Source organism: Grampus griseus (assembly GCF_964374135.1).
Source record: "Grampus griseus genome assembly, chromosome: 10".
Taxonomy (NCBI): Eukaryota; Metazoa; Chordata; class Mammalia; order Artiodactyla; family Delphinidae; genus Grampus; species Grampus griseus.
In genome coordinates this window covers 102,523,664-102,540,885 of record NC_139004.1, presented here as the reverse complement: position 1 = coordinate 102,540,885, position 17,222 = coordinate 102,523,664, and the positions used below count along the sequence as shown (strand labels likewise).

General features: G+C 47.3%; 1 protein-coding gene across 3 annotated transcripts in view; it reads left to right on the top strand.

Moving 5' to 3' along the window:
* The window catches only part of RAB7A (RAB7A, member RAS oncogene family), a 94,343-nt gene that overhangs the window by 51,749 nt on the left and 25,372 nt on the right, over positions 1–17,222 (top strand). The window contains exon 1 of one of the 3 annotated variants that reach the window (XM_082663069.1): positions 4,122–4,145. The exons of the other annotated variants lie outside the window; for them this stretch is intronic. The gene's annotated coding sequence lies outside the window, so the exon portion shown is untranslated. Of the gene's footprint in view, positions 1–4,121; positions 4,146–17,222 lie in introns of those variants that run through there. 3 annotated transcript variants of the gene reach the window in all.

Below are 17,222 nucleotides of genomic sequence, written 5' to 3'. Positions count from 1 at the left end.
TCACAGAATATTGAATATAGTTCCTTGTGCTGTACAGTAAGACCTTGTTTATCCATTCTATATATACTAGTTTGCATCTGCTAATCCCAAACTCCCAATCCATCCCTACCCCACCCCTGGCAACCACACATCTGTTCTCTATGTGTGTGAGTCTGTTTCTGTTTCATAGATATGTTCATTTGTGTTGTATTTTAGATTCCACATGTAAGTGATATATGGTATTTATCTTTCTGACTGACTTTGCTTAGTATGGTAATCTCTAGGTCCATCTGTGTTGCTGCAAATGGCATTATTTCTTTCCTTTTTATGGCTGAGTAATATTACAGAGCATGTGTGTGTGTGTGTGTGTACACACATATACATGCATATACATACACACACCCCACATCTTCTTTATCCATTCATCTGTCAATGGACATTTAGGTTGTTTCCATATCTTGGCTATTGTAAATAATGCTGCAATGAACATAGGGGAATGTATCTTTTTGAATTAAAGTTCTGTCTGGCTATGTGCCCAGCAGTGGGATTGCTGGATCATATGGTAATTCTATTTTTAGTTTTCTGAGGAACCTCCATACTGTTTTCCATAATGATTGCACCAGTTTACATTCCCACCAACAGTTTAGGAGGGTTCCCTTTTCTCCACACCCTCTCCAATATTTATTATTTGTACACTTTAAAAAACTTATATGGATGCGTCGGGTCTTAGTTGTGGCATGTAGGATCTTAGTTGTGGCATGTGTGCTCCAGAGTGCTCAGGCTCAGTAGTTGTGGCATGTGGGCTTAGTTGCCCCACGGCACATGGGATCTTAGTTTCCCGACTGGGGATTGACCCTACATCCCCTGCATTGGAAGGCGGATTCTTAACCACTGGATCACCAGGGAGTCCCTTGTAGCCATTTTTTTTTTTTTTTTTTTTTTTTTTTTTGGCTGCACTGGGTCTTCGTTGAGGTGTGTGCAGGCTTCTCTTGTTGCAGAGCACAGGCTGTAAGCACGCGGGCTTCAGTAGTTGCAGCACCACGGGCTCAGGAGTTGGCGGCACGTGGGCCCTAGAGCATATGGGCTTCAGTAGTTGTGGCGCATGGGCTCAGTAGTTGTGGCTCACAGGCTCTAGAGCACAGGCTCCCTCCCCTTGTAGACTTTTCTTTTTTCTTTTTTTTTGCGGTACGCGGGCCTCTCACTGTTGTGGCCTCTCCCGTTGCGGAGCACAACTCCGGACGCGCAGGCTCAGCGGCCATGGCTCACGGGCCCAGCTGCTCCACCGCCTGTGGGATCTTCCCAGTCTGGGGCACGAACCCGTGTCCCCTGCATTGGCAGGTGAACTCTCAACCACTGCGCCACCAGGGAAGCCCCCCCCCCACCTTGTAGACTTTTTAATGATGGCCATTCTGACCTGTGTGAGGTGGTACCTCATTGTATTTTATTTTATTTTTTAATTTGGCTGCACCAGGTGTTAGTTGTGGCACGTGAGATCTTTAGTTGCAGCATGTGGGATCTTTAGTTGCGGCATGCAGGATCCTTTAGTTGCAGCATGTAGGATCTAGTTCCTTGACCAGGATCAGACCCAGGCCTCCTGCATTGAGAGTGCAGAGTCTTAGCCACTGGACCACCAGGGAAATCCCCCTCCTTGTAATTTTGATTTGCATTTCTCTAATAATTAGCTATGTTGAGCCTCTTTTTATGTGCCCGTTGGCCACCTGTATTTCTTGGGGGGAATGTCTGTTTAGGTCTTTTGTACATTTTTTGATTGGGTGGTTTTTTTGTTATTGAGTAGTGTGAGCTGTTTGTATATTTTGGCAATTAAACCTTTGTCAGTTGCATTGTTTGCAAATATTTTCTCCCAGTCCATAGGTTGTCTTTTCGTTTTGTTTATGGTTTCCTTTGCTGTACAAAAGCTTGTAAGTTTGATTAGGTCCCATCTGTTTATTTTTGGGTTTATTTCTGCTGCTTTGGGACACTGACTTAAGAAAACATTGGTATGATTTACATCAGAGAATGTTTTGCCTGTGTTCTCTTTTAGGAGTTTTATGGTGTCACGTCTTGTGACCTAAATCTAAAGAGTTAAAACTTTGAGGGACTTCTGTGGTGGTCCAGTGGTGTTAAGACTCCATACTTCCACTGCATGGGGCGTGGGTTTGATGCCTGGTTGGGGAACTAAGATCCCACATGCCACGTGGTGCAGCCAAAAAAAAAAAAAGTTGAAATCGGGGATATTTCAAGAGATGGATTCAGCAGTGATTTTGTAGATATGATACCAAAGGCACAGGCAACAATAGAAAAAAAAGGTAAATTAGACTTTATCACAATTAAAAACTTTTGTGTTTCCAAGGACAGCATTAGGAGAGTAAAAAGTCAGCCTACAGAATGGGAGAAGATGTTTATAAATCATACACCTGATGAGGCTTAATATTCAGAATACATATTTAAAGCTCCTGCAAGTCAACAACAAACAAGCAGTTTGATTAAAAATGGGTTCAGGACCCAAATAGACATTTCTCCAAAGAAGATATAGAAATGGCTGATCCACACACAAAAAATACACAGCATCACTAGTCGATAGGAAATTCAAAACAGTGATATACTACTTCACACGGATTATGATGGCTCTTGTTTTTAAAAATGCAAAAAATTTGTGTTGGTGAGGATGTAGAGAAATGGGGACCCTCGTGTATTGCTGGTAGGAATGTAATATGGTGCTGGAGTTGTGGAAAGCAGTGTGGTGGTTCCTTAGAAGATTAAACAAAAGTACTGTATGTCCTGGCACTTAGGTGTATATACCCACAAGATTTGAAATCAGGATCTCAAACAGATACTCGTACACTGTTGTTCACAGCAGAATTATTCACAACAGTCAACAGGTAGAGAGTACCTGTGTGCTCATCAAGTGGTAAATGGATAAGTCACATATGGTATCTAGATACAGCGGTGTATTATTCACCATATAAAGGAATGAAGTTCTGGTGTGGGCTGCAAGGTGGACGAATCTTGAAATGAAAGCATGCCAAGTGAGATAAGCCATTACAGGAAAGGAGAAATATTGTATGATCCCGCTTACAAAAGCTATTTAGATAAGGCCAATTCAGAGACAGAAGGTAGAACAGAGATTACCTCTCCCCTGCAGGGGGAGCAGGAAATGGGGTTATTGCTTAATCTGCATAGAGTTTCTGTTTGCCCTGATGAAAAAGTTCTGGAAATAGGTAGTTGTGATGGTTGCACCACAGGGTGATGTTCTTAACACACGCAGAAATTAAGATCGGTATCTTCTCTTCAAACAAGTTCTTTCTCCCAAATAAAAGCCAAACAGCATCTTAACTGACAGATCTCTGACCTTGAAATGTGATTTTGTAGTTACATCAAGGTTGGTAAACAGCAGTAGGGAAACTGAGAACCTCTATTCTAAAGCTGCTGTCCTAAGTCGACCACGCATCACCACCTTGCAGTGTGCTCAGCAGTGCTGCGTGGACCTGTGCAAGAGCACGCAAACCTGACCTAGTTACAGACTGTTCGGCCCTTTGCCTTTGCAGCGTGGTACTGGTGTGTTTCCACCTTGAGTTAGTGTTTGGCAGTGATATTCCTAAATGTTATCCGAGGCAAGCTGTGCATTGGTGATCTTCTGAGGCATGTGGATCTTTATTTTGCCAGAATCTTGCCAGCACAGTTTGAGTCCCTTTAAACCTATACTTCAGTAATAACCTGTGGATAGTAACCTTTGAAATGGAAGCAGAGTGTTTGGAAACTTCTGACATCCTGTTCTTTAGCACTTCCTCCTCAGCCTAAGGAGCTGGACTTTTGCCTGAGCCCTGCAGTCTGCCGGGTTTTCACATCTACCTGATGTGATGGTTAATTTTGTGTGTCAACCTGACCGGGCAAGGGATGCCCAGGTATTTGCCTGAAGCATCATTCTGGGGGTGTCTTTGCCGTGTTTCTGGATGAGATTCACAGTTGAATGTGTGGACTGAGCAAAGCAGACTGCCCTCATCCAATCCTGGGAGGCCCAACTAGAAAGAAAGGCTGAGGAAGAGAATTCACTTTGTCTGCAGGTTTTCTCCTGTCTTCCATCTCAGACTGGATCTGACACCACCAGCTCGCCTGGTTCTCAGGCCTTCAAACTGCAGATCGTGGGACATCTCGGCCTCCATAATCACGTGAGAACTTCCTTACTAAATCTAAGTACTAAATCTTATGTATGTATTATATAATCTCATACAGTGTTACATAAACAGAAATCTCATATATATGAAGTTTATTTTGTTTTTTTTACAAACAAAATAATTTTATTGTAGTTGAATTTTGTGTAAATTTCTGCTGTACAGCAAAGTGACAGTGGTACATTTATGTATACATTCTTTTTCTTTTTTTTTAACATCTCTCTTGGAGTATAATTGCTTTACAGTGTTGTTAGTTTCTGCTGTATAACAAAGTGAATCAGCTATACGTACACATATATCCCCACATCCCCTCCCTCTTGTGTCTCCCTCCTACCCTCCCTATCCCACCCCTCTAGGTGGGCACAAAGCACCGAGCTGATCTCCCTGTGCTATGCAGCTGCTTCCCACTAGCTATCTATTTTACATTTGGTAGTATATATATGTCAGTGCCACTCTCTCACTTCGTCCCAGCTTACCCTTCCCCCTCCCCGTGTCCTCAAGTCCATTCTCTATGTCTGTGTCTTTATTCCTGTCCTGCCTTTACGTTCTTCAGAACCTTTTTTTTTTTAAGTTTCCACATATATGTGTTAGCATACGGTATTTGTTTATCTTTTTCTGACTTAATGAAGTTTATTTTTAACAGATTTTAAATATCACTTAAACGTAACTGGTAAAACGTGGGCTTATATATGGTGTCAACAGAACCATTAGGCTCTGTTCCTTCATCCTAATGGTTCTGTTTCTCTGGAGAACCCTAACTAGTACATCTGGCGTTAATAGAGTTACTCTTCCTAGAGACAGGCCCCAGAGCATCATTATGCTGATCTTTTCCATACCTCTGCTTCACAAGTACTTCTTACAATTCAGGGAACTAGTCTGATTTGAGAATGGCCAGATGTACTCTGACTGGCAAAAAGGTCATTGCAGTCGCCAAGCCAACAGGCTTTTTTTTTTTGCCGTACACGGGCCTCTCACTGTTGTGGCCTCTCCCGTTGCGGAGCGCAGGCTCAGCGGCCGTGGTTCACGGGCCCAGCCTCTCTGCGGCATGTGGGATCTTCCCGGACCGGGGCTCGAACACGTGTCCCCTGCATTGGCAGGCGGATTCTTAACCACTGCGCCACCACGGAAGCCCCAAAATGATTTTTTAAAATTCTATTTCAGTCATTCCTTCTGTATTCCTTCTACTCTCTTTTTTAAATTAAAGTAGTTGATTTACAATGTTGTATTAGTTTCACGTGTACAGCAAAATGATAGATATATATCTATTCTATTTCAGATTCTTTTCCATTATAGGTTATTACAAGATACTGAATATAGTTCCCTGTACTATACAGTAGGTCCTTATTTTTTTATCATGTATTCCTTCTACTGGCATTCATGTGTTAAAAATTTTTTCCCACTTGTCAACTGGCAAATTTTTCTCCACTTGTACAGTTCCTTTTTTTTCCCCCCATAAATTATTTTATTTATTTATTTTTGTCTGCATTGGGTCTTCGTTGCCGTGCGTGGGCTGTCTCTAGTTGGTGGCGATCGGGGGCTGCTCTTCATTGTGGTGCACAGGCTTCTCGTTGCGGTGGCTTCTTGTTGTGGAGCACGGGTTCTAGGTGCGTGAGCTCAGTATTTGTGGCTGTCAGGCGCTAGAGTGCAGGCTCAGTAGTTGTGACGCACGGGCTTAGTTGCTCCACAGCATGTGGGATCTTCCTGGACCAGGGCCCAAACCCGTGTCCCCTGCATTGGCAGGCGGATTCTTAACCACTGTGCCACCAGGGAAGTCCTACAATTCCTATTGAAAAGGCAGGATACACTAATTGTTTTTCTCTAATCATGGGCTTTCAGAGTGAGGAATTATTATATGAAATAATCTTCATCAGAATTTACACTTTGTAACATTTTTGGTAGCTGATTATAAAGTCATGACTGCAGAAAGGAATCATATGGTACATTTAGCTCAGTCTTACACTTGCTCTCCTGATGAGTGTCCTGTCTTCTGCTTACCATGACAGTGTTTTCCCAGTGCTTCTTGGTATATCCTGCTTTATTCAGCAACTGGTGGTTATTCCGTTTCCCTGATTCAAAACTCATTTGTTAAACCACTGGTCCGGATCCTGTCCTCTGGAGTAATGCAGTTGGGCACACGTTTCTTGTGTATTGAGGCTGCCACTGTTTGAGTGCCTTTTTTCAGTGGAGCACATCAGAGTTCATGTGATGTTTTTGCGTTTGTGTCTGTATAGGTAGAGGGGCCAGCTGAGAACCTAGAGATTTCTTCACATTAGAAGGTGTTCCGGTGTTATTTGGGTTGGGTTAGGCAGGATAGGTGAGTAGGTGTGAGAAGCAGTGACGGTGAGGAGGGGCAGGAAGGTCATTCCAGTTAAAAACATGTCACGGCAGAGTCCGAGGTACATGAGTTGAGGGCGCTGGAAAGGGACTGGATCTGGAGAAGTGGGAAGCTGTGGGCAGGAGCCTGGTGTGTGGTCAGGGCCATCACTGCACTGCTCCTGGTTGCCGTGGACTGGGTGGAAGGTTCCTGGCACCCTCCCAGGAGAACCTGGGAATCCACGTCCCGCCCAGCGTGGTGACGGTGAGACATCTCGTGATTTCACCTCTCTTCTCCGTTTTTGACTTTTTAGTCCTGGGGGCCCAGATTATTTTGCTTACGTGTAGTTTGTTCTGTGTTCATTGGTTGATGCCCGTTGGGATGTGTGTTCTGGAGTTGTACTTCAGCACAGGTGGACTGGCTGGGGCTCACTGGTGTCCCTGAGGGCTGTGTGTGTTTGTAGCAGGTGCTTAGTTCTTGATTAGACTCTTGCTGCTGTTCCTTGTATCTTTAAATGTTAAGAAAGAATATATCTTAATTTTAAGTTTTGTATTTGGTGGAAGATTCCCTCAGTCATGGGGCTCATCTCAGGAAGAAGGGTGGAGACTAAAATAGGTTCTGTAATTGAGCTGTCACAGGACAAGGAGCCCCACAGCGCACTGAGTTGGAGAACGTTGTACTGGATTAATGTCACCAGGACCCGGTTGTAGCTCCAGGAATTTGAGAAGTGAGAAGTAGAGACATGTTGGTCTCTGGCTCCTCTGCCTCTTCATTCTCATATCTTCTCAGGAACACACCCACCTTTTACAGAGTTAGGAATTCAGTGAAGGCCCAAGGAGAGGAAATTACTTACCTCAACTTGCACAGCTCGTAAGTTTCAGAGCCCAGATTTGAACCAGAGCCTTCAGGTCCCAAGCCCTTGGTTGGTCTCTCATCCCCCAAGTTCCTCTTGCATGTGAGTGAGGAGCAGACCTGAGCCCCTCTGGGGGCAAGGAATTGGGAATGCCCCTGGAGCCATAGCCTGCTGACCAGCCTTGTGTGACCAGCTGTAGACCAGTAGGAATCTTGTCGCTCGTGTTCTCTTCAGAGTATTGCATTTTTGCCTCTGAAGATGAACCAAAATGCTTAAAACTTTTTTGGAAATGTTGGCTGTTTAAGTCTAGTTGTTGGGTTTTTGGTTGTTGTTTTTGGTTTTGGGGGGGCGGGGGGGGCGAGCGGAATGCAGGATATTAGTTTCCCAACCAGGGATCAAACCTGCGCCCGCTGCAGTGGAAGCACGGAGTCTTAAACACTGGACCACCATGGAAGCCCCTAGGTAATGGGTACTGTTAAAAGATAATTTTCGGGCTTCCCTGGTGGCGCAGTGGTTGAGAGTCCGCCTGCCGTTGCAGGGGACACGGGTTCGTGCCCCGGTCCGGGAAGATCCCACATGCCGCGGAGCGGCTGGGTCCGTGAGCCATGGCCGCTGAGCCTGCACGTCCGGAGCCTGTGCTCCGCAACGGGAGAGGCCACAACAGTGAGAGGCCCGCGTATCGCAAAAAAAAAAAAAAAAAAAAAAAAAAAAGAAAAGATAATTTTCAAGAAAATGTAAGATCATGACTGTCATTTAAATATGAAATGAACAAAGAACAGACATACATGGAAGTTGGTAATGTTGCAGGGAACCTGCAGTTGGACACAAAACTGTCTTTTCCATGGTGGAAATTTGTCCAGATAGAATTCATTTGTGTAGACAAGAGCCATTTGTTCTACCATCATTACTACAACCTACAGTTGGTAAGGGCAGTGAGACCCCAGAGTCTAAGTAGTGCATCATTTCCCATTGGAGGCATCCCATACTTTTTTTTTTTTTTGGCTGTGCTGGGTCTTAGTTGCAGCATGCAGGATCTTTAGTTGCGGCATGCGGGATCTAGTTCCCTGACCAGGGATTGAACCTGGGCCCCCTGCATTGGGAGCGCAGAGTCTTAACCACTGGACCACCAGGGAAGTCCCCTATACTCTTTTTAATTGCAAGTTTCCTTACAGCATATGAGTTGATAATGCTACTCTCTCTACTTCTTTCCTTTCATACTAAAAATTTTTAAACACTTGTTTTAAAAATGTTTTTGTTGGGGAGACTTTGTGAATTGAAGCCCCAGTGGTTACATATTAGGTTTAATGTACTTTGATGACATGATATGAAATATGGTCTTTATTTTCAAGCTGATGTATTTGGGAACATTTTCTTCTTCAAGTATCTGTTCTGAGAATGATGACCCTTGTGACAAGGTATGGGACTCCTGGTACTCCTATATTCCTAGTATCTGACTTGGAAGCAATACCCAAGGTTTCGAGCCTGTAGACCCTGAAACTTTGGGCAAGAGTTTGCTGCTGTAACTAGCATTTCCCCCGGGGGTAACTCCACCTGTGCGCTTCAGTGGCGGAGAGGTAAATGCTGTGTAGCCACGGTTCTGCATTCCTTTGACCTTAGTCTTTGGAGAGGTGGAGGGGTTTGGGTGGTGTGACAGTGCAGAAGTTGAAATTGAAGTTCACCGTTTGGAAGAAGCAAACCAGTCTTTGGAACTAAAGGGCTCTTGCATCCCTGGACAGCCAGCGGCCATTGAGAGTCCTTATGTCTTCAGTTAAACGTGAGGAGGGTGGGCTGCCCTGCAGGGAGAGTCCTCTTTGGGGGTCTGTTGACTGGAGAACAGCAGGAGCGCGGGGGAGGAGAGGCAGCACTGATGCAACCTTCACATTTGTAGCCTGGCCTTTGGCCACAGCTTGTGTTGACTTGGGGAGGAAGGCTGCTGGCTTAATGATGCTCTCCACCTTGCCCTCCTGGGGATTCTGCTTGAATCTGTCTTCCATTGGTTTCCACCTTTCCTCTCTTAGGAGGGTAAAGGACACATTTGCTTCTCATCTGATAGAGCTCAGCCTGCCTCTCTGACTTCTTTCCCTCTGTCTTGGTGGCATGTTGTGTCACGTGACCTGGGCTTCCCTGCCTGAGATTCTAGAACATGGACCCGTGAGCAGTGGCGTTAACTTGTTGGCGCCTAACATGACCAGGCGTATTACATTCTGCAATGTTTGCTGTACTTGTTTTGGAGCTGTGGAGACAGATTATCACTTACCTGACTGGATTTTTGTGTTTTATTTTGGCTTCTTGATTAGGAAGTGGCCAGGAAGAAATTGTTTTGAAATGTAAGTCTAGCTGTGTGAGACACCTCAGTCACCATGGTTCTTCCAAGGGTTCTTGAGAACAAAATACGTGTGACCACCTTCTGCAATCGCATCCAGCTCCTAAGAGGATGTAATGAAACTCTCTACACTGTCAGGAGAAGACTTTCACACCTAATCAAAGGAGGATTTCAAGATTTGGTTGACGTTTTCGTACTTTGACCTTATGCAGGCAGATTGGTCAGCGTGGCCTGTGTCTGGTCCTTGATGCTCCTTGTGTGGTTCACAGTATGGTTTGCTTTCAAACAGTTAACTGGACCTCAGTCTCAGTGGGTTACAAAGGACCTAGGGTAGTGTTTGGACACTCCTAGGCTGCTAGGACCAGTGGCTCCAAATACTTTGAAGTGGTTATGATGCAGCCAATATCTTGCTGTAATATTCTAACGAAAAACTCGCATGTTAACTAATACTTTCTAAAGTTTGCTCTTGAGGAGCTAGTATCTTTACTGTGTTTTCAAGAGTGAAAGAAGATGAGCTAGATAATCGGTAATTAATGGCCATAAATCGAGATATGAGATGTTTGAGGACTGTCTACTAATGCTAGTAAAATCCTCCAGGGTTGTTTAGACCAACACCATACCATAAAACTTCCGGTGATGATGGAAATGTTGTCTGTGCTGGCCAGTGCGGTAGGTGCTAGCTGTGTGGCTTGTGAGCACTTAGTGTGGCTGGTGTGGCTGAGGAGCTGTATTTGATTTCATTTAAATGGCTAGTGACTGCCGTGTAGGACAGCACAGGCCTAGACCAGCCTTTCTCAACCTTCTTTTTTTTTTTTGCGGTACGCGGGCCTCTCACCGTTGTGGCCTCCTCCGTTGCAGAGCACAGGCTCAGGACGCGCAGGCCCAGCGGCCGTGGCCCACGGGCACAGCCGCTCCGCGGCATGTGGGACCCTCCCAGACCGGGGCATGAACCCGCGTCCCCTGCATCGGCAGACAGACCCTCAACCACTGCGCCACCAGGGAAGCCCTGTCAACCATTTTTGATTATTGCACCTCCCTTCTGCTCCGCAGGGCTTTTTAGATTTTTTTCCCCTAATTGTCTCCCCTACCCCAGTAAAGTTTTAATACCATGCATGTACTGTGTCTATCTGTTTTTATATTGCAGCTTCTAGAGGGCCACAAACCATTGTTAATAACATCCCTGCCGAGAATGCATGGCCTGGACTAAGCAAGGGTTGGCATTGTCGAGAAGCTTAGCCCGATGGCAGTACGCTTCCTGAACAGTTAGAATGACTGCTAAGGCTGGTGGTACCTGTGAGTGCAATTAAGAACATCAAAGCTGAGTGAGTTTTTAGAGGTTTGTAAAATTCTCCACATCCTTATGGCATCACCATGTGTTAGTGATGGACGGTACTTTTACAAAGAGGCAGGCATTTTAAGAAGTACAGTGAATCTGATCTAGTCAGGGTAAGCAACCAGGAAGTTGAGTGATCTGGAAGCCACGTTGCGTGGACAGGAGTTGAGGAAAGATGTTGGCACTGGTGATGGAGTGTCTGAGTGTCTCTAAATCCCTCTGCAGCCTTTGACAGTGGAACACTGCACAGGAGGGAACACTGCACAGGAGGTACTTCATGGTCACTGTGAGTGTGCAGGCAGGAACTGGGCAAGGTGTCGGTGCCACGGAAGAAGTGTCTCTGCTAATAAAAGCTCAGGATAAAATGACTTCTAAGGACCCATTATGGCTGAGTTTAAGGTGATTTGGCTTTGTTCTACCCTTGGCCTCACTGTTTTTTTTTCCCCTATCTATTTATTTATTTATGGCTGCGTTGGGTCTTCGTTGCTGCCTGGGGGCTTTCTCTAGTTGCGGCGAGCAGGGGCTCCTCTTCATTGCAGTGCACGAGCTTCTCATTGCAGTGGCTTCTCTTGTTGTGGAGCATGGGCTCTAGGCGCAGGCTTTAGTAGTTGTGGCTTGCGGGCTCTAGGCATGCAGGCTTCAGTAGTTGTGACACACGGGCTCAGTTGCTCTGCGGCATGCGGGATCTTCCCGGACCAGGGCTCGAACCCGTGTCTCATGCATTGGCAGGTGGATTCTTAACCACTGCGCCACCAGGGAAGCCCCCTCACTGTTTTTAGAATCACACAGAACCCCTTGTCCAGCAGGGAGTTGTGAAATAGCCAGCTGAATGTGGCCACTGAAGTTTCCAGTTTAACACTTGAAAGCTACAAAACAGAATGCTTTGTTCAGCTTACAGAGAATTATGATGGCCTCCTTTTGAAATAAGAAGTGTTTGTAGTTTTCTGTAGGTAAACCCCAGCCTCCAACCCAGTAACTGACACCTACTGGACCCTCAGCAGGTGTTTGAACTGAACTATGTGTTCTTACCCCTAGGTCATGGTTAGTGACCACTGTTACTGAAAAAAATGGGGATACATGATTGGACATGTTTAAGTCTGAAGCATGGAGGACGGATCGCAGGACATGGGATGTTTTAGTCTGAGGTCGTCTGATCGACGTGGGTCAGGATCTTGGGAGCCACCCTCCTAGGGCGCACATGCCTATACAGTGAATACACAACAGTAGAACAGAGGCAGGAATTCAAACTGTAAGTCGCTTAGTGACCCAGTGCCCATTTCTCAGTTCTGCTTTTTCTTCCATGGCATTGGCCATGGATCTTCCTCCAGTGACAGGTCTCATGCCAGATATGACTCCACTGCAGTGTTTGCTGCTGTACGGCACAGGGCCTCAGTGCTGGTGTACAGTGTGGTTTTAGGAAGCACGTAAGTGAAGGTACGATTTGTCTTAGATGAATAACTAGGACCTCAGACACATTTATGTGGGTTAACATGCAAATATAGCAAAAGTCAAACAGGTAGTATGAGAGGCTGTAGTGATGAGATTTGGAAAGTGAAGTAATGCTAGTTGACTAGGTACACGTTTTTATTCACTGTTAGAAAAGCCCTCATGTCATAATAGCCACTTATTGAGTAGATTTAATGAGCCAGATAGAGCTTTCTCTGCATTATCTCACTTGTAGGGGATGCTCGTTTTTCACATGAAAGCACATTTAAGTTCACACAGCTGGATGTGCGAGATGGGATTTCATCCCATGGTTGTGATCCAAAGCCCATAGTCTTTGCATGGCCGTTGCACCTCCCCTGTGGAGGGGTGGCCTTTAAATTGCCTTGCTTGGTCAGTTTCTAGCCGTCCTTCTCTCCCTGGTGTTCAGTTCAACCATTTATCTGTCTCCCTGAGAGTTTGGGAGCGCCCGCTTCTGACTATCATTCAGTGGGTCTGTGATCGCAGGTTCCTTAAGCAAACTGGAATGGGACAGTCAGAACAGAACTATAAAATAGAACCTGGCCTGGTGCCTTGCACTTAAATACCCCGTGAAAATTTCAATGTTGGAGAAGCCAGTGATTCTTGTTGGAAGAACTCTGGAGCTGGACTGCCTCATTTCAAATCCTGGCTCCAGGGACTTTCCCTAGTGGTCCAGTGGTTAAGAATCCGCCTTCCAATGCAGGGGACGTGGGTTTGATCCCTGGTCGGGGAACTGAGATCCCGCATGCCGCGGAGCAACTAAGCCCATGCACCGGAACTGCTGAGCTCTTGTGCTCTAGAGCCTGTGCACCACAACGAAAGATCCCTCATGCCGCAACGAAGATCCTGCGTGCCACAACTATGTTATTTAACATAGATAAATAAATATAAAAAAAAAATCCTGGCTCCAAGATGACTAGCTGTGTGGCCTTGGACAAGTTACCTTACTTTTCTGTGTGTGTACGTTTTGAGTTCTAGGGAGAGGCTGCCATTTGAGCCCAAGCTGAATGGAAAAACATTGCAAATGCCAGGACAGTTCTCCCTGTGGCAGAGGCTGGTGCCCAAGGGGTGGGGACGCTTGCTGTGTGCCTCCTCCTTTTACCTGCCTGATGGTTGGACATAATCTACCTGGGTTAGAGCTGAGGAGCAGCACCGAAGGCTGCGGAGGCCTCTAACGGAGCAGCGCTGTGCGCGAGTAGCCACCGAGTCCCCTCTTGGCCCAGGCAGACCTTAGTGAGAGGCGGGGCTAGCCGCGAAAATGATCCAGGCCTGGGACTTGCCTGGTGGTCCAGGAGGTAAGACTCAGCGTTTCCAGTGCAGGGGGCCCAGGTTCGATCCCTGGTCGTGGAGGTAGATCCTGTGTGCCGCAGCTAAGAAGCCCGCATGCCGCAACTAAGAGTCTGCATGCTGCAACTAAAAAAAAAAAAAAACAAACAAACAACATCCCGCGTGCCACAACGAAGATTGAGCATTCTGCAACTAAGAGCTGGTGTAGCCATAAAAAATATTTTTTAAAAGAAAATGATCCAGGCCTGGGGAGGAAACGGAGCTGCCAGGGCATTTCTTTATGTCTTGTGTAATCCGTCTAGATTTTTGCCTACTCCCTTAAACCTTTACTGCTGAAGGATCACAGATCACTGCACACAAGAAAGTAATGTCTCCACCTTTTAAGCGAGAGCACAGATGACAGTTAATACTGTGGCGGATCCAGAGAATGTGCCCTGGTGAGAATGGTCAGCCAGGCTTTTCCTGCTGAGTGATGGGCAGGAGGCTTAAAGTCTTCATGTGAATAAGCGCTAGCCTTGTGCTCGGAAGCTTGGCATCATCCGTGTGGGCCGAACCTAGCAGAAGGCGCTCGCGGGGGCAGCCCCTGGACCCGTGTCTCCACCAGGGAAGGCTGTGCTCTCCAGGCCCGTGTGGGGCCCCGTGGGAGTTGTCCCCAAGCCCTCACGTGCGGGGCCCCGTGGGGAGTGGCAGGTGCACCTGAGACGGAGCATTTGCGGGGAGATGAGGCCTGTTGGGAGCAGTGTTGCCAGATGAGACGAGGCAGCTCCCTTGAAAGGTTGCCTGGAGCAGCGAGGTGGCTGTCTTGGGCTTTGTGTGCAGCTCAGGCCTCCCACCTTGGTGACGTTGTACTCCTGTGTCCCGCCTGTCTTGGCCCCCCAGGCCTGACGCTCCACGGTCCTGCTTTCTCATCTCAGTCCTCTAGCACTTTCCCCTGGGCTTCCTGGGACTGTCTCTGAAGCTTATGAGGAGTTGACAACACTGCAGCGTCCTGACAGTTTGGACACGCTGAACGCTCCTTCTGAGGCCTCGCTGTGCAGCTGTTTAGCCTTGCTTTGGAAAATGTTCGGTGTTTCTGCCGGTTGGGTTCTCTCTTCTACACCACTCTTGTCTAGAAGTCCATATTTGTCCTGCCCTGCGTATTGTTTGTCTTCTTGCCACCAGGCAGCAGCCTCTAGGAGGCAAGGCCCACCAGCATCGTCCTTCGCACTCTCGTCCAGGGAGTGTTGCTGTTCCCGTGTTCGCACAGCGGCGCAGACTGAAGTCATAAATCCAGCACAGTTAACACTGAAACTTAAGATGTAACTAAGTACAACCATATCTTTTAAAAATAGATTTGATTGCAAGATTACCCCAGGCCCTCTAGTATTGGAGGAGAGGGGAATATGATAAAATTCAACTGAGTTCATGTTTTTCATAGTCTTGGAAATCTCTGTGAACTATAACACGGAAGTAGGTGAACGTGAATCTCAGCATACCTGTTCCTTACCAGATCCTTGAGTCAGTTAAAGCAGTGGCTCTTGAACTTTGCAGAGTACAAACTGATTGAGCAAGGCAGGAAATTCCACACGTCCTGCGCACTGCCCCCAGCCATTTACGACCCTTGTGTGGGCACCCTCTTCGGGCATATTCCATTCTGGGTTGGTCAGAGATACTGGCAGTATCTCTGCTTTTAGTGGGGTTTTCCTACAGTGAAAGGTAACTATTACTCAGATTCTTTATCACATCTGTATTTTGATCCATGTCTGTCCTCCACTCAGTTAATATATTTGCCACTTAAAGATATTTTGAGCATTAACCAAGCAAACCATATGCTTAATTGAGTGAAGACTTTTTTTTTTTTTTTTTTGCGGTACGCGGGCCTCTCACTGTTGTGGCCTCTCCCGTTGCGGAGCACAGGCTCCGGACGCGCAGGCTCAGCGGCCATGGCTCACGGGACCAGCCACTCCGCGGCATGTGGGATCTTCCCCGACCGGGGCATGAACCCGTGTCCCCTGCATTAGCAGGCGGACTCTCAACCACTGCGCCACCAGGGAAGCCCCCTTCTCTTCTTTATGTCAGGGTCACTTCAAACTTAGCATGTCTAAATCAAACATAATTCCCTTCCAGAAAACACCTGGCTCTTTTTCAGGGTTCCCTGTCCGAGGATGCTTTTGGTTGCATTGCGTATGAACCTGGGCGCTTCGTGGCACGCCCCTCGTGTCCTGCCTCTTCTGAGTCCAGTTCACTGCTTGGTGCTGCCCCGCTTTTCTTGGCCCTGGGAGCACCTCCGTTCCCCTCAGTCTCACCGTGGCTCTGGTGCAGTCCCCTTGCCTGGAGGTTACAGCAGCCTCTTCACGTCTGCTGTGGGCTCTCCTGCTGCTGAACACTTCCCCCTCCCCCCGCGGCAGACAGGTTGATGGCTTCACAGTATGAACACTACTGTGTAAGAATCGCAAACGGTGGGCTTCTCAGTGCTCTGGTTTCAGGGCCCCGCCGTGGCCTGCTAGGTCCCCTGTGGTCTGGCCGTCAACCCCCAGGTGTTCGTTTCTCCCTGCAACAAGGCGTTTGCATGCTGCATGCGCTGGTTTTCCTGCCAGGGAAATTTTGGCGTGCTTTTCCACCTTCAGATCCAGATTCAGTCAGATCTTCCTGGAGGAATCCTTCCCTGACTCTCCCAGCTGAGGTAATTACCCTTAAAATTAATGTAATATGTCTCGATCGCGGTAGTCTTTTAAAGTGGTTGGGCACCTCCTTAATGTGCTACGTAATGAGAGAGTGTCCGTCCCTACCCTTGGCCCTCAGACTGTCCTTTCGGAGGCTTCTAGTAGCATCTTCCTGCTGAGTTCCCACGTGGAGGTGGTGGTTCTAAATGGAACATCAGACCAGCAGCCTATCTGCTAGTACCATTACAGTAGTAAGTCTTACTTGGAGCGTACAGGTTATGCATTATCTGCAGGCCACGTATTTCAAGCTGTATAACCCCAGTATCTCACAACAAACGGCACCCCTGCATGGATGGCAGCGGCGCTCGGTTAGAGGACCGCAGTCCAGGGCGGAGAGCCTTTCGAGGACGGCGGCAGAGGTGAAGATGGTCTTGCAGGTGACTGTCGTCGTGTCCTGCACTGCCCGCAGGCTTCCACATGGTCAGAGAGCCATGCCCTGAAGGTTGACCTCTTCCACCCAGAGGGCCCTGTAGAGCCCCATCCTCCCCTGGCAGTGCGGGAGAATGTAGCGGACACAGTGGAGGGAGGCATGAGTCGGTCCTGGGCTCTGGGGAGGTCAGAGGGAGCTTCTCAGTGAAGGTGGCATTTGACCTTAAGGGAGTGAGGAACAGCTCACCACAGACAAAACCTGGTGCCCTCGGAGTTCATAACCAAGATTTAAGGGTTTAAGGTTATTCTGAAACAGTTGTGTTGAATGAAGGGAAATTGGGAACTGGACAGTGGAAGGGCACAGAAGGTGTGCTAGCCCAGGCTGATGACTCAGGGGAGAGGAGAATAGTGCAAACAAGGCAAAGGCCG